The 23941-nt window shown below is 44.7% G+C and overlaps 1 long non-coding RNA gene across 1 annotated transcript; it reads right to left on the reverse strand.

Annotated features, from left to right (window-relative positions):
- Window positions 1-302: 302 nt before the first annotated feature.
- LOC123121687 (uncharacterized) lies at window positions 303-2824 on the reverse strand. The gene is made up of 4 exons (XR_006459821.1): window positions 2282-2824; window positions 1964-2175; window positions 1275-1331; window positions 303-657 (listed from the first exon to the last, which is right to left on the reverse strand). It is a non-coding gene; the product is annotated as an uncharacterized lncRNA (long non-coding RNA).
- Window positions 2825-23941: the final 21117 nt, after the last annotated feature.

Consider the following 23941-nt stretch of genomic DNA (forward strand, 5'->3'; position numbering starts at 1 on the left):
AATTTTTCTTCTCTGTTTTTTCCAACCTTCTATCACTTTGTATAAAGTGAACTTCGGAACATAATGTTTGAGTTTCCTGGAGGTTTTCTCGTCCAGCAGTGCTATACACACGATAGTGTGCAGACGATGTGTGCACGACAATGCAATCAGTTCCATCCATTGCATGGCAACAGCAGGTAGCAGACGACTAGATCCGCATCGTGCAGAGGTCGTGCACATATTTATCGTCTGCAAAGCAGTTCCGTTTCTCGTCAACTATATGCACTAACTTTCGTGATATTAAAAATAACTGGTACATTAGGTAGGGTCGAATTTTGCCAACCACGAAGTAGATGAACCTTGTCCAACATAATAGTTGGACTTCAGTTAACTCAAGATTTCCTCTTCAACCACATTACATGGGCACAATTAAAGCAAAGAATATATTAAGATAGAGATCCATCAGCCACAACCAAATGCATTCACGAGAAACAAATAACTATAGAGAATAGCACCATCGCATTAGAGCTTCTTCAGGTTCGTTCATGAGCTAGAATTTTTCCTCACTCGGAGGCGGTGGCATCGCAGCATGCAAGGCAGCAGAGAGAGAGGAGCACCAGGAGCGCCGCGCTGTTGTCGTTGATGCTGCAGTAGCTGCGCCATCATATTGCCTGAACACTGGGACAGAATGTTCTTAGTCGAGGAACAAAACATTACTTCACATAGGAACACAAATTTATTCACAGGGAACAAATGTCGTTACACTTTTCTGCTTTTGCCAAGAAATAGATGAACTACCAAGAAGCTTATCTCTCTCACTTGAGTAAATGGTTCGTACAAAATGTTCTAGTCTGATATATCTAAACAACAACAGCAGGAACAAATTTCACACTCCGTCCATGTACACTTTTGAAGATGAGTTGCACTAGCATTAATCAAGTTGGCCTGCTGGAAATCAGACACAGTTGACTGCAGCCATGTTAATTACTGCTGAAAATTGTCAGCCATACAAATTACTACAGAAACTGGTCAAGAACAGTCGACCGTGTACAGCCATACTAATTTCTTTTGTGGAATAAACACAGGCAGCTTAGAGGCATACTTTTTGTTCTTACTGATGATCTACAAAGCATGTAGGGAAAGATCAAGGGGAAGGACTAATCAATATTGAGCTTCAGCGACCATCTCAACAATAAATCCAAAAGTGGCAGCAACATATATCTCGCTACAGTGCACCTCAAGGGAGATCAATTCCCCATGTTGAATAGCATCCCAGCAACAGCAAGGTCACTTACCCGTTCAAAGACCGACTGTCTTTCCTCACGAATGGCGACAAGCACCAGGATCAACACCTACAGGAAAGAGGTAGACGTTCAGAGGCATAACAACAAGTTCAGCTTCATAGCTCAACCCATGGACCAACACCCCACCAACGCCAAACAATTCCTAACCTATTTAGTACTGACCCAAAACCTATTTTGTATTTTTTTTCTCTATTCATTATTTATCAGTAAGATGAATTCTTCCCAAAATCCAATGATTGAACTCTCTGGACTATAATCTTTGAACTTCCAGATTACTTTAAAAAATACATACTTCTTTAGGTGCATGTAAATGGAGAAGTTCGCACTTAGTGTTTGCTGGTACTTCATAAAATTCTGTTTTTTTAGAGTGCACACTTATAAGACGTGGACCATCAGACAGAAAATGCAAATGGTACTGGCGGCTTGAAATACAACAAGAAACAAACAGGGGGGGTGGGGGCGGGGGGGTGAATATATATGAGATATCTTTTTTAGCATGTTCAGTACATGGAGATCCTAGTGCACATAAGTCATTTCAGTCGGATAGCAACTCGCGGCAAGTGGCCACATACACAGGCTGAATGCATGCCACCTTGGTAGCCACATACACAGGCTAGCTGAAGCTGAAGTAGCTAACAAATTTTTGAACGGAAAAAAGTTAAAGGGGGAATTGCTCTCACAATAAGTCTCCCTTTACAGGATTCAACAGAAGTTGAACTTGATGGTGGGCAGCAGGATCCGGGGTGTAGTGTTAACGAACGGTCGGCAGCTCCGTCGTTGAACGGCCTGGGGCTGCGTACTTGAACGGCTCAGGGCTCCTTTGGGAGGACTCGGGGCGCTGCTGCAGATTGGATCAGGGTGAGGGTGCTTCCACTGACCTGAAGAAAATGCTCTGCAGGACAAAACACGCACGCAAGAACCTTTGGATATAAGTGCGCGACGGATTTAGGAGCTAGAGGATCAGTAGAAATTGAACTGCAGAGTGGATAGGAGTCGACCTTCACTCCAACGCTCAGGAGGTGCCGAGCGTGGCAGACGATGCAGGCGACGCGCGACCATGCCACCAATCAGTGGCAGCGCGCAGGGGATGTCGGCCTGAGGCGGGGCAACTCTGGGCGTCGAAGCAGCATCACGTAGACGGCGGCGGCGGAGCCCTGGGGCAGGTCGCTGCGGCGGCAGCGCCTCGGGGCAGGTCGCGGCGGTGGCGGCGCCCTGGAGCAGGTCGCGAAGACAGCGGTTGAGGGCGGAAGGAGGCCACTGCCGCAGTGGGGAACGGGAGGAAGGCCGTCGATGGGCTGAATCGGCTGGGCGCGTAGCGGGGGTGGTCGGGATGGAGGGCAGTGGCGGAGGTGGTTGGGGCAGTGCCTGCGGTGGTGGGCGACGGCGGATGTGGTAGGGGACTGGCGGGCGATGCGGTGGCGGCGTCCCGCTTCAGGCGGAGGTCCGGCGGCGATTGGATCCAGGGAAGATGGGGATCGGGGGAATGGTGGGTTGAGCTGTTTGCCTCGTGGGGCTTGCTTTTTTTTTTTGCTTGCAGCCGGTTCCAGAGTTCAGGAACACGTCGGTCGGGCCCTTTTAGGGGCGTCGTGATCATAATAACTATTCTGATCCTGGCATCAGAATAGTGCTAATATATATATATATATATATATATATATATATATATATATATATATATATATATATAAACGGTTGCATAGGGGACACAATAATACTTTCAGACAAAAAGTATAAATATAGCCTCATAATCAAAATAACATTGTTTTTTACAATGATTTGATGTTTCACTCGAACAATATACTCTTCGAGCACTGCGCCTCTATTAAGCGGGCACATTCTGTTGCCTGCTCCAAGTAGTGCTCGGACGAATACTAGCCTCTCGCCGGATTCTGGGTCGCTATAATGGTGGCCTCCATATCTGTCCAATAGGCTTTAACGCCGGCAAGAGCCATCCGTGCACCCTCTATGCACGTCGACCTTCTCATGGCGTCGATTCGAGGCACGGCCCCAAGGAATTGTTGCACCAAACCAAAGTAACTGTCCGGCTTAGGCCCCTTCGGCCAAAGATGGTCTATTACAGACCGCATTGCAAGCCCAGATAGCCTATGAAGCTCCGCCACAGCAGCCATCTTCTCACTTAACGGCAGCGGGCACGCGGGAGCATTGAATTGCGACCAGAAAAGCTTCTCTACTTCTTTATCACCTTGGTCCTCGAAAAACTTGGCTGCATCAGCGGTACTCTTCGCCAAATCCGCATACGCGTCTGCAGGACTCCAACGTCCATCCAGGGGAGCATACTTCGGATCCAAAAACTTCGTCCGCAGTAAGTAGGAGCCCCCAACCGCGATTTTACCGGCCTGTTGAAGCTCCTCCCGCGCACCCCTGAGCTCGATCCGCATCTCCTTGGTGGCATTAAGTGCCTTGTTCAGGTCGGTCGAACTATCCTTATGCTCCTTTTTTAGGAGCTCATACCGGTCAGCGGCATTTTTTTAACTCCACAGCCATTTCGGCTATCTTTTCCTCGCTTCGGCGATGAGCAGCCTGTTCGGCTCTCAATTCCTCGTCCGCCTTTAGGGCAGCCGCATTGCTAACCCGAGATTGTTCCTTGGCCTGGGCAAGTTCCGCCCTCAGGGCTTCCACGGCAGCAGCACCGTCTGCAGTCCAAGCATATTGCATTAATATTATGCCACTCTCATATTTTCCTATACAAATAAGGAAATAAGAGCACATACCTTGTGATTGGTTCAGCCGCTCGTTCACCAGCGTGATATCGGTATCAATAGATCCAATTTGCCTCCTTAGTTCGGCAACTTCAACGGACTGTTCGGTAGCCGGATCCTTAGATACCTGCGCATATGTACAGCACAATCAGTACTTACAAAAAATGATCCTCCGTTTGCTGCCTAGGGCGGGCAACCAGAGTCTCAGGGGCTACTATCCATATGGAGCACACCTAGCGTGTGCCTCACCGCCAAAAATTGTGTATTTTTCACTACATACCTCAAAGCCTCTGAGCATACTCGCAAATGCTTCATTCAAACCGCTTGTGGCAGATGAAATCTTCTTGAGCACCACGCTCATTAATGAGTGGTGCTCCTCCGAGAGCGCAGCTCGCTCCAGAAGGCCTGTCAGTATGTCCGGCCGGACATCGAACTGTACCGGACCCTTCTCATCGCCCCCCATGGGAGTCGAACACTCCGGGCTTAGGGCGGCTGACGGATTAGCTTCTGACTTCGGCAAACCCGGACTCCTCCGTGATGACACCTCGGTGTCGCCCGCCTCATGAGGCGGAGAGGCTGGTGGAGTCTCGCTTTCCATCATCTCCGGAGGAAGATCCTCCGAAGACGAACTCTGTTGAGAAGAGCTGCTAGCCGGACTGCAAAAGACGAATCCTGGTTATGGATCTCGGAGAAATGTAGTACCTTCAAATTAACAATTAACTTACAGCTTGGTGGAGGCTGGCCCGTTAGTGGGCACGACGCGGTGAGGGTGCCCATGGGGGTAGAGCCCCCTGGTGATACCTTTTTCCCTTGCTTGGGCATCTCCGTCTTCAAGTCTTTGGAGGCGGCCCTCTTCCCGCGCAGGGAGGAGGCTTTAGCCTTCCCTTCCCGACCATCCTCCTCAGGGGAGGTAACAATTCCCCCGGTTTGGACGCACAGCGTGTGAAGTTTGGCTTCCCTGTTCTTCCCCTTGTCCTTCCCTGAGGGCATTCTGCTGAGCACCCGGTCAAGCATCTTGGCAATGGTTGGACTAGGCGAGCCTTCGGGAAGTGGCGCCGGACACCTGATTCTCTCCGCCTTGCTGAGCCATTCCTGGCCACGGATGATTTTCAGAATAACAACTATGGCAAATATAAAACATAGTGTCCGGTATCAAGGTTACTTACTTGGGTATCTAGGCGATTGCAGCTTAGGCCCGCATCCTTGGTGGTGTCCGGACACTCTACTTGTGGTCCGAAGAATAATTTGCACATCCCTTTGAGCTTCAGACCGAAGAAGTGCTTAATAGTCCGCAGACCCTCTGGATTGAACTCCCACATCCGGAGAGGCCGGCGTTGGCACGGCAACATCCGTCGGATTAACATCACTTGAATTATGCTGGCAAGATTAATGTCCCTCTCAAGAAGCTCCCGTATGCGATTCTGCAGTACTGGTACATCACCAGCGGGCCCCCAATTCTGTCCTACGTCGGTCCAAGACGCTAGTTGTGACGGAGGGCCCGAGCGGAACTCGAGGGCGGCTACCCACTTTGTGCCTCTGGGAGCTGTGGCATAAAACCACCTCCGCTACCATACATCGGATACTTCTGGGAAAGAACCCTCTGGCTATGGGGCATCAGCGTTCCTGCTTATTATGGCACCTCCGCACTCCACATGTCGCCCCTCGATCATCTTTGGCTTCACATTAAAGGTCTTGAGCCATAAGCCGAAGTGTGGAGTGACGTGGAGAAAGGCCTCGCATACAATGATGAATGACGAGATATGGAGGATAGCGTCTGGAGCTATATCATGAAAATCCAACCCATAATAGAACATGAGCCCCCTCACAAAGGGATCGAGGGTGAGGCCCAAGCCGCGGAGGAAGTGAGGAACAAACACGATGCTCTCATTGGGCTCCGGTGTAGGGATGGCCTGCCCTGGAGCAGGAAGCCTGTGCTGGATGTCGGCGGTCAGATATCCGACCTCCCTAAGCCTCGCAATGTCCTCCTCTTGGATCGAGGAGGCCACCCACAGGCCTTGAGGGTTGGATCCGGACATATTGGAGGATCTAGGGTGCTGGAGCTTAGGTCTTGGTTGTTAGAACTCGAGGTGCGAGAAGGCGCAAGGGAGGTGGAAAAGAGGCGTAGGCCTCGGCCCCTTTATAAAGGGGATGAATATCAAGAGTTCTCGATGTGACCGCTTGAGGCTTATCTAAAAACACACGGAGTCATACCAACAGCCGTCGTGGGGTTACGCACGCCCATATTGATGGAAGATCCCGTAATAAGAGGAACACGATCTCCGCTTTGGCAGGACATGCCAATAAAACCGCCTTGCAACGCGAGTCGAGGTGGGGCGAGAAACGCCGGTTCGTGTTGGACCAGGCCACGATGCAAGGGCACGACGTACGAATATTGCCAGCAGATCAGATTTATGTTATGTTCCCTACAATGGTATGTGAAGATCATCTCGCAGATCCGGACACGGTCTAAGTGTTCGATAATTACTTTGGAGTATTCGGAGATGGAACCCGCCTTGCAATGCCGAAGATAAGACTGCGCGCCGGACTCATCATTATTGAAGCTTGGTTCAGGGGCTACTGAGGGAGTCCTGGATTAGGGGGTATCTGGACAGCCGGACTATTGAAGCGTGAAGATACAAGACTCAAGACTCTGGCCCGTGTCCGGATGGGACTCTCCTTTGCGTGGAAGGCAAGCTTGGCGATCCGGATATTGTATTTCCTTCCTTGTAACCGACTCCATGTAAACCCTAGCCCTCTCCAGTGTCTATATAAATTGGAGAGGTTGGCCCTTAGAAGGCCGATCACAATTACAATCATAATCATCATAGGCTAGCTTATAGGGTTTAGCATTTACGATCTCGTGGTAGATCTACTCTTGTACTACTCATATCGTCAATATTAATCGAGCAGGAAGTAGGGTTTTACCTCCATCGAGAGGGCCCGAACCTGGGTAAACATTGTGTCCGTTTCTTCCTGTTACCATCAGCCTAAGACGCACAGATCGGGACCCCCTACCCGAGATCCGCCGGTTTTGACACCGACAGACGCCCCGGAGGCATCCCCTCTTTCTTCTAACGACCATCGGTATTTTACTTGGAGCTATATTTTTTATTCGTCACATATCATGAGTTTTGCTTGGAGCGTCTTGTATTATATGAGTCTTTTATTGTTTTACTTTTTAGTTTGTCACAAGTATCCTTGCTGGACACACCTATTTGAGAGAGCCAAAATTATGCTATGATTGCTCCATATGCTTCACTTAAATTTTTTGAGCTATGGAATTTCTGTAGTGCTTCACTTATATCGTTTTGAGCACACCATGGTGTGCTTTCATATTTTTTAAGAAATACTCTCATGCTTCACTTAGATTTGTTTGAGAGTTAGTAAATTTTTGAAGAGATTATCTCATGCTTCACTTATATTATTTTGAGAGAAGAAAAATTTTATGCTCATGTTCTTCACATAAATTTGTTTGAGCTATTCAAAAGCAATTGCAGTATATGAAATTAGTCCCAAAGTGATAGATATTCAAGAGGGATATAATAAAAAAATTCATGAAGATCATTGGACAAAATAAACTTGATTCTTTGTAATAGTTTTGAGATATGATGATAGTGATATGTGAGTCATGTTGGTGAGTAATTATGCTTTAGTAAGAATATTGGTGTTAAGGTTTGTGATTCCCTATGCAAGCATGAGTCAATAGTTATGCAATGAAATTGCATCCTATTTATGGTGCATATTCGGTATTAGTTATGCTTAATGCTTGCTTATGTGATTTTTCGTTTCTTGGTTGGTTGCTTCTCAATCTTTTTGTTAGCCTCCACTTGTACTAAGTAGAAATACTACTTGTGCATCCAAAATCTTTAACCCCAGTTTTTCCATATGAGTCCACCATACCTACCTATAGCCCTATTTCCATGCCGTTCTAAGCAAATTTGTATGTTCCATCTCTAATTTTCAAAATGAATTTCCTTTTTGTGTGCTCGTACCGCTAATGAAGCGGCATGGGTGGCCAATATTTTCCAAGCTAGATGTGTTATTCTCAAGATGAGTGTTTATTCACTTGTCATTGCACGAGAGTATGATGGTAATAGGGATGCCCAGTCCCGAAATGAAAAATAAATTTACTTTATGTTGTCAAATAATAAATTCCTTAGAAAGTGTCGGTATGGATGGTACCCGTGGATACGACTAGCCGTGGAATGTGAAAGAATGGTGGAAAAAGGAATAAACTTTATTTTCTATTTGGGAACCGCCTATGATATATCTAGCATGGAAAGTGTTGGGAATTACTCGGTCATTTTCATTAACGGGAAAAATATGCCTCTCAAATTTTTTTATCTCTCAATTTAAGCTTTGAGCTCTGGCACCTCTACAAATCCCTACTTCCCTCTGCGAAGGGCTTATCTATTTACTTTATGCAATTTTTATTTTTATTTGAGTCTCCATCTTCTCTTATAAAGCACCAACTAGGGAGCACTATCACCATACTTGAGCATTAGATGTAGCTAAGATGCGAGTGTGTTTCATGAATATATCAATGATTGAGCCTGATGGGCTAGGAATAACTTTCTTTAGTGTTGATATTTTGAAAGACATGGTTGCTTGTTGATATGCTTGAGTATTGAAATCTTCATGTCAAAACTAGACTATTGCTTTGAACCATATAAAATTCAAAATGTCCATGCTACAAAAGAAAAGAATATGTGATGAACATGTTAGGCAACATTCAACATCAAAATTTCTGTTTTTATCATTTACCTACTCGAGGTCGAGCATGAATTAAGCTTGGGGATGCTAATATGTCTCCAACGTATCTATAATTTTTGATTGTTCCATGCTGTTATATTATCATTCTTGGATGTTTTACAATCATTTGATAGCAACTTTATATCATTTTTTGGGACTAACCTATTAACATCGCTCCCAGTGCCAGTTGCTGTTTTGTGCTTGTTTTTTTACTTCGTAGAATATCAGTACCAAACGGAGTCCAAACGCAGCAAAAATTTTGGAGATTTTTTCTGGAACAAAAGATACCCAGTGGGCCAAAGAAATACTAGAAGGGAGGCTCGAGGTGGGCACAACCCACCAGGGCGCGCCAGGAGGCCTAGGCATGCTCAGGGGGGTTATGCCCCCCTCGGTGACGTCCGCACCGCCTCTTCACCCTATATATAGCCAAATATTTCAGAAACCCTAAGGGAGTCGATGAAACACAATTCCAGCCGCCGCAAGTTCCAGAACTAGGAGATCCAATCGAGACACCATCACAAAGGGGTTCATCATGCTCATTGGTGCCTCTCCGATGATGCGTGAGTAGTTCATCATAGACCTACGGGTAGGCAGTAGCTATATGGCTTCCTCTCTCTCTCTCTCTCTCTCTCTTGATTCTCAATACAATGGTCTCTTGGAGATCTATTTGATGCAACTCTTTTTTGCGGTGTGTTGTTGGGATCCGATGGACTTTGAGTTTATGACCAGATCTATATCCATGAATATTATTTGAGTCTTCTTTTGATCTCTTGTATGCATGATTATATGTAGCCTCGTTTTTCTTCTTCGAATCTTTGGTTTAGTTAGGCTAACTAGATCGATTTTTCTTGCCATGGGAAGGGGTGCTTTGTGATGGGTTCGATCTTGCGGTGTTCTTTCCCAGTGACAGAAGGGGCAGCAAGACACACATGTATCATTGCTATTAGGATAACAAGATGGGGGCTATTCCTACATGAATATATCTCATCTACATCATGTCATCGTTCTTATTGCATTACTCAGTTTCTCCATGAACTTAATACACTAGATGCATGCTGGATAGTGGTCGATGTGTGGAGTAATAGTAGTAGATGCAGAATTGTTTTGGTCTACTAATCTTAGATGTGGTGCCTATATATTGATCATTGCTTTGGATATCGTCATAACTATTTGATTTTCTATCAATTACCCAACAGTAATTTGTTTATCCATCGTGTGCTATTTCTTGAGAGAAGCCACTAGCGAAATCGACGGCCCCGGGGTCTATGCTTTATCATATTTGCTTTGAGATATATTTTTATTTGCTTTTGTTTTCAGATCTATTATTCCAAAAACCCAAAAATACCTTGCTGCACTTTTTATTACTTGTTTTATTTCACGTTTTATCGAGATCTATTTATCCAATCTACACAAATTTTATCCTGTCAACTTGACAGTTTTTGGTGCCGTTACCCGAAGAGGGATTGACAACCCCCCATAAGTGTCGAGTTGCAAGTATTTGTTCTTTGTGTGCAGGTGCCGTTTACATAGTGTTGCTCGGTTCTCCTACTGGATTGATACCTTGGTTTCTTATCTGAGGGAAATACCTACTGTAGTTGTGCTGCATCATCCATTCCTCTTTGGGGAAATACCGACATAGTTCAAGCGACATCATTGACAATGTCACCAGGAAAAAATCCAGAGAGAAGGATTCATCGCATTTTACGATACGGAGCCGCCGCCGCCTCCTGTTCTTCATCGAGAGGGCTGTTCTGGAGTCCGCTCAGGGATCCGGAGGGTGGAATTCGACGCTGTCATCATCATCAACCTTCCCCCATCACCAATTTCATGATGCTCACCGTCGGGAGTGAGTAATTCTTCATAGGCTTGCTGGGCGGTGATGGGTTGGATGAGATTTATCATGTAATTGAGTTAGTTTTGTTAGGACTTGATCCCTAGTATCCACTATGTTCTGAGATTGATGTTGCTATGACTTTGCTATGCTTAATGCTTGTCACTAGGGCTCGAGTGCCATGATTTCAGATCTAAACCTATTATATTTTCATGAATATATGTGTGGTCTTGATCCTATCTTGCAAGTTATACGCACCTATTACGTGTTATGATCTGCATACCCCAAGGTGACAATAATTGGGATTATTTTTGGTGATTACCGTAGTTTGAGGAGTTCATGTATTCACTAAGTGCTAATGCTTTGTTCCGGTTCTCTATTAAAAGGAGGCCTTAATATCCCTGAGTTTCCTTATGGATCCTGCTGCCACGAGAGGGTAGGACAAAAGATGTCATGCAAGTTCTTTTCCGTAAGCATGTATGACTATATACCAAATACATGCCTACATTACATTGATGAATTGGTGCTAGTTCTATGTCTCTCTAGGTTATTACAGCGCCGTTGCTACTATTACAATCACTACAAAACTGCTACTGTTTTTGCTACTATTACTATTGCTACTGTTACCGTTACTATCAAACTACCATACTACTTTGCTACTGATCACCTTGCTGCAGATATTAAGTCTTCCAAGTGTGGTTGAATTGAACACTCAACTGCTAATACTTGCGAATATTCTTTGGCTCCCCTTGTGTCGAATCAATAAATTTGGGTTGAATACTCTACCCTCGAAAACTGTTGCAATCCCCTATACTTGTGGGTTATCAAGACCCTTTTCTGCCGATGTTGCCGGGGAGCATAACTCTATTTGCTGAGTCACTTGGGATTTATATCTGTTGATCACCATGAGGAATCTTAAGGATGATAGAACCAAGATCGTTCCCTCTAAGACGAGGGGAGGTAAGGAACTGTTATCTAGCTCTGCACTTGATTCACCATCTGTTGTGAGTAAACTTGCAACACCGCCACCTGCTATTAATCCTGATATGTCTCAAGTAATTTATGATGCTACTTCTACTATGAATGATGCTATTGATAATGCTAGTACTTTGCTTGATGATAATGTGCCACTAGGTGAATTTCTTGATGAACAAACTGCTAAAGCTAAAGAATTTGAGAGTGCTGAAACTGATGAAATTATTGAAACTGAAAATGATGAAACACCTATTAGACCTAGCTCTCCTAGATATGAATTGCCTAAGATAACCGAGGGTTATGTTATGGATGGAGAGATAGTTAGGGAATTTCTTGCTTGTAAGGATAGAGATGATCTTAAGAAATTATTGTGCAAGTTGAAGGAAAAATCTCTGAATGATAGGATGAAATATGATCCTAAATTTGCTACTTCACCTATATTTGTTACTGATAAGGATTATGAATTCTTTGTCGAGTTAATTACTTTGGTTAAATCTGATCATTTCCATGGTTATGAATCTGCAACTGTTGTGGCACATCTTACTAAGTTGAATGATATAGCCACCCTATTTGCTCATGAGGAAATTTTTTGCTACTACTATATTCTTAAGTTGTTTCCTTTCTCATTAAAGGGTGATGCTAAGATATGGTTTAATTCTCTTGATCCTGGTTGTGTGCGTAGCCCCCAATATAATTTATTACTTCTTTGAAAAATATTTTCTTGCTCATAAGAAACAAGCTAATTTACAGGAAATATTTAATTTTGTGCAAATTAAATAAGAGAATCTCCCTCAACCTTGGGGGAGGCTTCTCCAATTACTTAATGCTTTGCCTGATCATCCTCTCAAGAAAAATGAAATACTTGATATCTTTTAGAATGGACTAACCGATGCTTCTAGGGACCACCTAGATAGTTGTGCTGGTTGTGTTTTCAGGGAACGAACTATTGAACAAGCTGAAGAACTATTGAATAATATGAAGGAAATATGCCCTAGAGGCAATTATAAAGTTGTTATTTATATATATTTCCTTATATCATAATAAATGTTTATTATTCATGCTAGAATTGTATTAACCGGAAACTTACTACATGTGTGAATACATAGACAAACAGAGTGTCACTAGTATGCCTCTACTTGACTAGCTCGTTAATCAAAGATGGTTAAGTTTCCTAGCCATAGACATGAGTTGTCATTTGATAAACGGGATCACATCATTAGAGAATGATGTGATTGACTTGACCCATTCCGTTAGCTTAGCACTTGATCGTTTAGTATGTTGCTATTGCTTTCTTCATGACTTATACATGTTCCTATGACTATGAGATTATGCAACTCCCGAATACCGGAGGAACACTTTGTGTGCTACCAAACGTCACAACGTAACTGGGTGATTATAAAGGCACTCTACAGGTGTCTCCGATGGTGTTTGTTGAGTTAGCATAGATCGAGATTAGGATTTGTCACTACGATTGTCGTAGAGGTATCTCTGGGCCCTCTCAGTAATGCACATCACTATAAGCCTTGCAAGCAATGTGACTAATGAGTTAGTTGCGGGATGATGCATTACAGAATGAGTAAAGAGACTTGCCGGTAATGAGATTGAACTAGGTATTGAGATACCGACGATCGAATCTCGGGCAAGTAATATACCATTGACAAAGGGAACAACGTATGTTGTTATGAGGTTTGACCGATAAAGATCTTTATAGAATATGTGGGAGCCAATATGAGCATCCAGGTTCCGCTATTGGTTATTGGCCGAAGACGTGTCTTGGTCATGTCTACATAGTTCTTGAACCCGTAGGGTCCGCACGCTTAAAGTTCGGTGACGATCAGTATTATGAGTTTATGTGTTTTGATGTACCGAAGGTAGTTCGGAGTCCCGGATATGATCACGGACATGACGAGGAGTCTCGAAATAGTCGATACATAAAGATCTATGTATTGGACGACTATATTTGGATGTCGGAATGGTTCCGGGTGAGTTCGGGCATATACCGGAGTACCGGGAGGTTACCGGAACCCCTCGGGAGGTATATGGGCCTTATTGGGCCAAAGCGGGAGAGAAGAGAGGGATGCATAGGAGGGGACGCACCCCCCTCAAGCCCAATCCGAATTGGGTGGGGGCCCCCCCCTTTCCTTCCCCCTCTCTCCCCCTTCCTTCCACTCCTAGTCCAACTAGGGAGGGGGGGGGGGAATCCTACTCCCGGTGGGAGTAGGACTCCCATGGGGGGCGCCATAGGAGGGCCAGCCCTCCCCCTCCTCCACTCCTTTATATACTGATGAGGGGGCACCCCAAAGACACACAAGTTGATCATTGATCTCTTAGCCGTGTACGGTGCCCCCCTCCACCATAATCCACCTCGATCATATCGTTGTAGTGCTTAAGCGAAGCCCTGTGCCGGTAGCTCCATCATCACCGTCATCACACCGCCGTGCTAGCGAAAATCTCCCTTGACACTCTGCTAGATCGTGAGTTCGTGGGACGTCATCGAGCTGAACTTGTGCAGATCGCGGAGGTGCCATACGTTCGGTACTAGGATCGGTCGATCGTGAAGACGTACGACTACATCAACCACGTTGTCATAATGCTTCCGCTTTCGGTCTACGAGGGTACGTGGACAACACTCTCCCATCTTGTTGCTATGCATCACCATGATCTTGCGTGTGCGTAGAATTTTTTTGAAATTACTGCGTTCCCCAACAGTGGCATCCGAGCCAGGTTTATGCGTAGATGTTATATGCACGAGTAGAACATAAGTGAGCTGTGGACGATAATAGTCATACTGCTTACTAGCATGTCATATTTTGATTCGGAGGTATTGTTGGATGAAGCGGCCCGGACCGACGTTACGCATACACTTATACGAGACTGGTTCTACCAACGTGCTTCGCACACAGGTGGCTGGCGGGTGTCAGTTTCTCCAACTTTAGTTGAATTGAGTGTGGCTACGCCCGGTCCTTGTTGAAGGTTAATACAACACATACTTAACGAAAAATCGTTGTGGTTTTGATGCGTAGGTAAGAACGGTTCTTTCTCAGCCCGTAGCAGCCACGTAAAACTTGCAACAACAAAGTAGAAGACGTCTAAATTGTTTTTGCAGGGCATGTGATGTGATATGGTCAAGACATGATGCTAAATTTTATTGTATGAGATGATCATGTTTTGTAACAGAGTTATCGGCAACTGGCAGGAGCCATATGGTTGTCGCTTTATTGTATTCAATGCAATCGCCGTGTAATTGTTTTTTACTTTATCACTAAGCAGTAGCGATAGTCGTAGAAACAATAGTTGGCGACACGACAACGATGCTACGATGGAGATCAAGGTGTCGCGCCGATGACGATGGTGATCATGACGGTGCTTTGGAGATGGAGATCAAAGGCACAAGATGATGATGGCCATATCATATCACTTATATTGATTGCATGTGATGTTTATCTTTTATACATCTTATTTTGCTTAGTTTGATCGTAGCATTATAAGATGATCTCTCACTAAATTTCAAGGTACAAGTGTTCTCCCTGAGTATGCACCATTGCGAAAGTTCGTCGTGTCGAGACACCACGTGATGATCGGGTGTGATAAGCTCTACGTTCACATACAACGGGTGCAAGCCAGTTTTGCACATGCAGAATACTCGGGTTAAACTTGACGAGACTAGCATATGCAGATATGTCCTCGGAACACTGAGACCGAAAGGTCGAGCGTGAATCATATAGTAGATATGATCAACATAGTGATGTTCACCATTGAAAACTACTCCATCTCACGTGATGATCGGACATGGTTTAGTTGATTTGGATCATGTAATCACTTAGATGATTAGAGGGATGTCTATCTAAGTGGGAGTTCTTAAGTAATATGATTAATTGAACTTTAATTTATCATGAACTTAGTACCTGATAGTTTTTTGCATGTCTATGTTGTTGTAGATAGATGGCCCGTGATGTTGTTCTGTTGAATTTTAATGCGTTCCTAGAGAAAGCTAAGTTGAAAGATGATGGTAGAAATTACACGGACTGGGTCCGTAACTTGAGGATTATCCTCATTGCTGCACAAAAGAATTACGTCCTGGAAGCACCGCTAGGTGCAAGACCCGCTGCAGGAGAAACACCGGACGTTGTGAACGTTTGGCAGATCAAAGCTGATGACTACTCGATAGTTCAGTGTGCCATGCTTTACGGCTTAGAACCGGGACTTCAATGACGTTTTGAACGTCATGGAGCATATGAGATGTTCCAGGAGTTGAAGTTAATATTTCAAGCAAATGCCCGGATTGGGAGATATGAAGTCTCCAATAAGTTCTATAGCTGCAAGATGGAGGAGAATAGTTCTGTCAGTGAACATAACTCAAAATGTCTGGGTATAACAATCACTTGATTCAACTGGGAGTTAATCTTCCTGATGATAGTGTCATTGAAAGAATTCTTCAATCACTGCCACCAAGCTACAAGAGCTTCGTGATGAACTATAATATGCAAGGGATGAACAAGACAATTCCAGAGCTCTTCGCAATGCTAAAGGCTACGGAGGTAGAAATCAAGAAGGAGCATCAAGTGTTGATGGTCAACAAGACCACCAGTTTCAAGAAAAAGGGTAAAGGGAAGAAGGGGAACTTCAAGAAGAATGGAAAACGAGTTGCTACTCAAGTGAAGAAGCCCAAGTCTGGACCTAAGCCTAATGACTGAGTGCTTCTACTGCAAAGGGACTGGTCACTAGAAGCGAAAGTGCCCCAAGTATTTGGCGGATAAGAAGGATGGCAAGGTTAACAAAGGTATATGGCATATACATGTTATTGATGTGTACCTTACTAATGCTCGCAGTAGTGCCTGGGTATTTGATACTGGTTCTATTGCTAATATTTGCAACTCGAAACGGGGACTACAGATTAAGCAAAGATTGGCTAAGGACGAGGTGACGATGCGCGTGGGAAATGGTTCCAAAGTCGATGTGATCGTGGTTGACACGCTACCTCTACATCGACCTTCGGGATTAGTTTTAGACCTGAATAATTGTTATTGGTGTCAGCGTTGAGCATGAACATTATATCTGGATCTTGTTTGATGCGAGACAGTTATTCGTTTAAATCTGAGAATAATGGTTGTTCTATTTATATGAGTAATATCTTTTATGGTCATGCACCCTTGAAGAGTGGTCTAGTTTTATTGAATCTCGATAGTAGTGACACACATATTCATAATATTGAAGCCAAAAGATGCAGAGTTGATAATGATAGTGCAACTTATTTTTGGCACTGTCGTTTGGGTCATATTGGTGTAAAGCGCATGAAGAAACTCCATTCTGATGGACTTTTCGAATCACTTGATTATGAATCAATTGGTACTTGCGAACCATGCCTCATGGGCAAGATGACTAAAACTCCGTTCTCCAGAACAGTGGAGCGAGCAATAGATTTGTTGGAAATCATACATACTGATGTATGTGGTCCGATGAATATTGAGGCTCGCGTCGGGTATCGTTATTTTCTCACCTTCACAGATGATTTGAGCAGATATGGGTATATCTACTTGATGAAACATAAGTCTGAAACATTTGAAAAGTTCAAAGAATTTCAGAGTGAAGTGGAAAATCATCGTAACAAGAAAATAAAGTTTTTACGATCTGATCGTGGAGGAGAATATTTGAGTTACGAGTTTGGTCTTCATTTGAAACAATGCGGAATAGTTTCGCAACTCACGCCACCCGGAACACTACAGCGTAATGGTGTGTCCGAATGTCGTAACCGCACTTTATTAGATATAGTGCGATTCTATGTTGTCTCTTACTGATTTACTGCTATCATTTTGGGGTTATGCTTTAGAGACGGCTGCATTCACATTAAATAGGGCACCATCTAAATCCGTTGAGACGACGCCGTATGAACTATGGTTTGGCAAGAAACCAAAGTTGTCATTTCTGAAAGTTTGAGGCTGCGATGCTTATGTGAAAAAAGCTTCAACCTGATAAGCTCGAACCCAAATCGCAGAAATGTGTCTTCATAGGATACCCAAAGGAAACTGTTGGGTACATCAGAGCCAACTGCCTGTAGGAATCCCCCTTCCACACTCCTTGGCCGAAGTCGAGTCTAGACGTTGCAAAAACTTTTACTAACATGGCTGTGTGGCCCATGGGCCCACGTCGCCATCGGGTGGTAGTAGGATCTTTTACTCCTCGACCTATACTCTGGGACTCTGATCTCTCTACTATTTGGGTTAAATGAATTTGCTAACTCTAAGATTAGGATCTCGTGATCGCATCCACCCGAAGAGCCCCTTATTGCAGAGGATCGCCTGCTACATCAGAAGATTCCGAAGATACTCTCTGATGTTCTCTCGAGACTTGTGCCCATCACTTTGGCTATTCCTGACCACCGATAAATCCGTATGGATAACTACTTACACTTGCCATTCATACGATCATCCCCCATTGATCTTGTTATTACAAGATACCCTGAAGTTTTCTCTATTGTTCCGAGAATACTTTGTGCCTACTGCCTAGCAGTTCTTTGCCACATGAATACCCCTTCGAATAAATCCTCGCACTTGTCGAGTATCCGCTCATCCCCAGTTGTTCATGTGTTTCACAAAAGTCTTCGAAATAATATTCGATCTTCCGAAAATCCTTTGGGGCCTTTGTCTCTTGAAATTCTTGCTTGCTTGCATTATGGATAATCCCATAAGTCTCGTAGTCATATTGACATTCCTTGTCATTACCATTTTGAGTCTGTTGACTCAATATGTTTGCGAATACACGCAATCATCATTGATCCTTATAAATTACTTTTCCGGCTGAGTTGCCATTCTTTTTACTGGAATTGGTTCTCAACCAATCCAATTGTCTTTGATTGTACCCTACAGCTATTCAACTTATCCACCCCTAATCAGAGCATTGCTTCTGATCCCTTGATTTGGAAATCATAATTCCTTTGCATTTGACAATTGAGTTAGTCAGTTGTTTCTATAATCTGCTTCCTCTAGTTGAGTACCGATGCTCACGTCAGATCCCTTGTGGACCACCAGCTCCTTTGCTGGATTTTATCTGACAACGCCCTTCATATTCAATAAACTTGTGAGCCTTTTCTCGGATACATAATGCCTTTGGTAAATTGTATCGTCTGCTTTCTCAACCATGCTCTGCCTTCGAGCTTGAGTTAATTACTTCTAAAAGATTCTGGTATAGGATTCTAAGATGCCCCGATGGGTTGAACCTATGCCTTCCTTAATATGTGTGAACTCAAAAGTTTTCACGAGTCGTACTCTTCTGGTATTTTGCCAGATAAAATTTCAAAACTACAACTTCATTGAGCGCGAGAAGTGAATGGAGGTTATGCATTGGAGAAGTGGGAGTCGACCTTGAACTTTGCGTTCATGCCCATGGACACGATGTACATCTTCTCATCGAAGCTTCTTTTAAAATCAATTATTCCCTTGGTATAAGTTCATCTTATATCTGAGATCTGGCCTTTTTGCAATCGTGGTTCTGACCATGTTCTCCTTTAAGTATCATGTCCTGTGCAAGTTTAAGCACTTGTCTTCTATAGAGCAATACCCCAGTTCAACTTCTAGTTTGATCTGTCGTCGAGTATTACCACCTGGTATCTCGAGATTATCTTGGAACTGCATAATTTCTTATGAGTTCTTCATCAAGTACTACATACTCACCGATTACAATTTTTCATGGGCTCGGAGTTATTGAACACTCAAAGACACCGATAACTGAACCGAGTCCGCTCTACGGTTCAACAACTCTTCAGTAAGCTTCTATAAGTACGAGTTTGTACCCGATCACGCCATTCCTAGCCTGTTTGGCTATATCATTGTCGTGACGATTCTTACGGTGCTACCTGGTCCTTATTCTCGGAGCACCAATTTTCGACGATGAACTAACCTTACGTCGATTTTCCTCGTCATACCCTTTCACCTTAAACAACAAGCTTGAGTTCGAGTTTGTGTCGTACCCTTGGTTCCAATAACCTTTCACTTCATCATTACTTTGACTTGATGCCGTCGCCGATCGATTACATCTTCATGAACTGTCGTGACAAAGGTGTCGTGATCATCAACATTCTGAGCTCATCCAGGATATCAATTGAATTCATGATGAGAAATACCATCCTTGCCCTCGATGAATTGTATTATCGTCGACCACTTTATTGACCTCCCACCAACACAAGCTTGTTCATGTTTGGTGTTATACCTTGAGTTCCTTGCTATCCAGCAGTTGTTCTTCTTTACCTTGGAGTATTACCATCCTTTATGTCAAGAATGTTCTGAGATTTGTTCCACCTCTTGAGAATTCTTGACATAGAAATACTTCTCACCATCACCATTCTTTCTTGGTCCCCGTGTTAATTCCAACAAGTGAACGGTGTTGTTTGTATTCTTTCCTTCTAGCAACCCTATTGCTTTGAAGTTAATGGTCGGTCGTTCATTCTTAGACTATTGATTATTGAATCATCATTCCGGCATTGGTCGTGCAACCCAGCCCATATTCCCGGTGCACCTCTCATCCAATGTTTAACTGTGTATGTTCTCCTCGAGCATACACCATTTTCTCATTTGATCCAACAAATGTTATCTCCTTGTTCACATAATTGTGGAAATCCATCTTTTGGGGAATCTCGGCGAATTGCCGTTGAGTTCACCAGACACCTCCTTGTCCTCTCCTTGGGTTAATGATGAACTCTTGTTAATGGAAGTCACTTCATAGTTCATTTCCCGAGAATCTTACAGTGTCATCCCGTCAATTGGTGTTGCACCTTTCTTCTCAGGCATCCTGAGCCTGAGGTATCCTGACACCAATCATACTTGAATCTCCGTCAGATATGATGGTTAGGACAACTTTCCAAGAGTTATGATATTGATCCTTTGAAGACCCGGTAACATGATGTCATGCCTAGCACCCCCCCCCCGGCTGGAGGACCTATCATCAAGATTCCTTTTCAGCAAGGTTATCCATTCATCCATGAGGAAATTGTAAGACTTATTCTACAAGTTATTCCTGATGGATCCTTCGTGTTTCCAAAGTCTGATCTTCACCTGAAGACCATGTCAATGCTATCTCGAAGCATGTCAATGGTACTCCGATTTTCAACAGGAACATTTGAAGCACGATGCTAAATTTTGTTTATCATTTATCCTAACACCGTTGTATGGGTAATATCATGAGATTCCTCCCCCCTTACCTAAATGGTTGTCTACTTTATATCCTGTCATGGATATCTTGCTCTGCTTGTCCTTGGGAAGGATATACCCCTGAATTATGTGTTTTAACACATTTCCCTTTCCATTGTTCTGTTTAATCTGATATTCATATTTTCCTTTCCATTGTTGTGTTTGACATTCTTGTGATCTATATAATCTAAGCAGTAAAAATCCACTGCTTGTGCAAACACCTCGAGGTACAACTCTGTCAGTAAGACCCTGTTACTATTGTTGATGACATTCCGGTAGCCACCGATGGACGGGAACCTTGCCTATTGGTCCGCCTCGTTCAACGAGCATGAAAATGGTTCTCTTCGTCCCTCGCCCTTGGTACCGGTGTTGTTGCCGACATAACCGACAGACTATCCTCTGACTTGCCCTTCTTACATGATCGTGCAAGACGTCATCCCCCTTCCTACCTTTAACCCACATGGTGGGCCCATAACCCACAGTTCCACAGGATCGAAACCTGACTCTCCTGTACACCTTGTTGACAAAGTTATCCCTTACTCTTGGTTTCGTGTGTAATTCATGAGCCACCTTCCTAATGCTCTATTCTGGTATCACACGCAATACTTACTCTCGCTACTCTGAACCCTTTTCTCACTCTGGTTCAGACTTCGAGCAACTATCTATCCGCTTGGAACCTCTTATTGTACCTTCATACCTTACTCTCGAGGTATTTTATATGTTCAACTCGAGAGATAATCTTATGCTCATTCATGGGTTAACCCCAGATTGTATCCCTCACAAGCATTCTGTCGTAGTCAAGCTGCCCCTTACCTATTCGTAAGTACGTTGGAGTTCCTGAAGCAAAGGAAGCAAAGGACGACATCACCATGATGACCTGAAGCAGAGAAATGAAGATGTCAATGTAATGGATCGACCTCTTCAAGAAGAGCAACCAAGACTGAGAAGATTCGTTAGGATTTCGTAACCAGACCTTCCCCCTTAGACCCCCTCTTAAATCTCGGGACGAGATTTCTTGTAGTGGAGGAGAATTGTGACGCCCGGGTAATTAAGCTACAGTGATCCTCTGCTGTGATGCCACGTCACCTCGATTATAGTTGCTAATCTCGAGTTAGTTCGAAACCGATTCAAATTCAAAATCACGCAAACAATAAAAGTTTTCAATTATTGAAACTAAAATGTTCGGGGTGAGCCAGGTAAATCCTATGTAATAATGGTGGAGAAAGCACACTTTTATAATGCGTTTAAATTCACTATAATAAATAAATAGTGACAAAACAGTTATTCAAATGCTTTAAAATAATAAACAATTTAAAACTATTTTATTTTAGTGCTAAACGGTTTGTGGCAGTGGCATAAGTTGTAACAATATTTTAGGTGCCACTTTTGTATTTTTGGAAACTAAAATAAAACAAATAGGAACTAAAAGAATAAATAAAAGAAAAGAGAAAATAAAACAAACAAAATAAAAGTAAAACAACAGACCCCCCCCCCCCGCTGGGCCAAGTGGCCACTGGCCTCCGCCGCCCGAACGGGCCGGCCCAACCGCCCCTCACCCTAATCCCTTAACCCACCTGGACGCGAAACCCTAACCTACCCCGTACCCCACTTCCCCCCCCATCGCTCTCTCCTTTCCCCCGATCCAGATCGGATCGGGAAGGGGAACGACCCGCCCCGACTCCATCGACCCGCCGACCGCGTCGCCTATCGTCCCTGGAGCACCATCACCGCCGCCGCTTCGACCTCGTCGGAGCCACCACGCTGGCCTGCCTCCTCGCCTCCTCATCTCTCTCCTCGACGGAGCGCCGTCCCCGTCCGCCTCCTCGCCTCAACGTCGCGGTGCCGACGCCGTCGCCGGTGCTGCCTCGCCGGACGACACCGACCTCGTTCCCCCGCCGTCGGCCGGAACGCCGCCTCGACCATGCCACCCCGCTGGACCGGCCCTGCCTTCCTCCCTCGACGGCCTGCCTCGTCTCCGACGCCGTCGTCTCCGTTCTCCTCCCCGAACGGCCTCCACGCGCCTCGACGCCTCCCTGCTCACCACCGCTGGTGAGGACCCGTTCGTCCTCCCCTTTCCCCCGCTCGTCGTCGCGGTCGCCACGGCCGCCCCGACCACCACTGCGGCCCCGCACGGCGCTCATCCCGCTCTTCCCTGCCGCTCCGGCCCGCTGCCGGCCCCGTCCACCGCTCGGTCGCCTCGCTGGCGCCGCTCGCAGCCCGGCCGACCTCGCCGTGGCTGCGGCCCCTCCGGCCGTCGCCGTGGCCTCACCCCTGGCTGGCGCCCCCTGTAATCACGGGCAAGCGCCCACGCGCCCGCACCCAGCGCCCGCCCCGCTAAGGCCTCTGTGCCAGTGCCAAACGGGCCCCACCCCCCTAAAACGTTATTAAAAAAAAGAGAATTAAAATAAATAAATAAATAAGTAAATAGATAGATAAAATTAAATATTAATTAATTAATGGACTAAATAATTAACTTAATTAATTCTTTTTAAAGTAACTAATTAAGATTAATTAACCTAATTAACTGATTAACTTAATTAACTAAAATAGTCAATGACATGCGGGACCCACGCGTCAGGTTGACCCAGTCAACACCTCTGTTGACTGATGACGTCATGCTGACATCAGCAAGCACTATTCTGGATAATGTTGCATTAAAATAAATAAATAAATCCTGAAAATGATTTAAATCTTTTAAAATTAATAGAAAATAAACCGTAGCTCAGATGAAAATACTTTCTACATGAAAGTTGCTCAGAACGACGAGACGAACCCGGAAACGCAGCCCGTTCGTCCGCCACGCATCCCTAACCTATCAAACTCGCAACTTTCCCCCTCCGGCTCCTCTGCCCGAAAACACGAAACACCGGGGATATTTTCCCGGATGTTTCCCCCCTTAACCGGTACCACCTCATACCACGTTAGGGCACACCTAGCATCGATACTTGTCCTGTCATGCATCGTCATGCACTTGCTTGCTATGTATTTACTGTTTCTTCCCCCCTCTTCTCTTTGGTAGACTACGAGACCGACGCCGCTGCTGCTGCCCCGTACGACTACGTCACCGACGACCCCTCCTTGTCTGAGCAACCAGGCAAGCCCCCCCCCCCTTGATCACCAGATATCGCCTATTCTACTCTATACTGCTTGCATTAGAGTAGTGTAGCATGTTACCACTTTCCGTTAATCCTATTCTGATGC

This window comes from Triticum aestivum, chromosome 1B (genome assembly GCF_018294505.1).
Source record: "Triticum aestivum cultivar Chinese Spring chromosome 1B, IWGSC CS RefSeq v2.1, whole genome shotgun sequence".
Taxonomy (NCBI): domain Eukaryota; kingdom Viridiplantae; phylum Streptophyta; class Magnoliopsida; order Poales; family Poaceae; genus Triticum; species Triticum aestivum.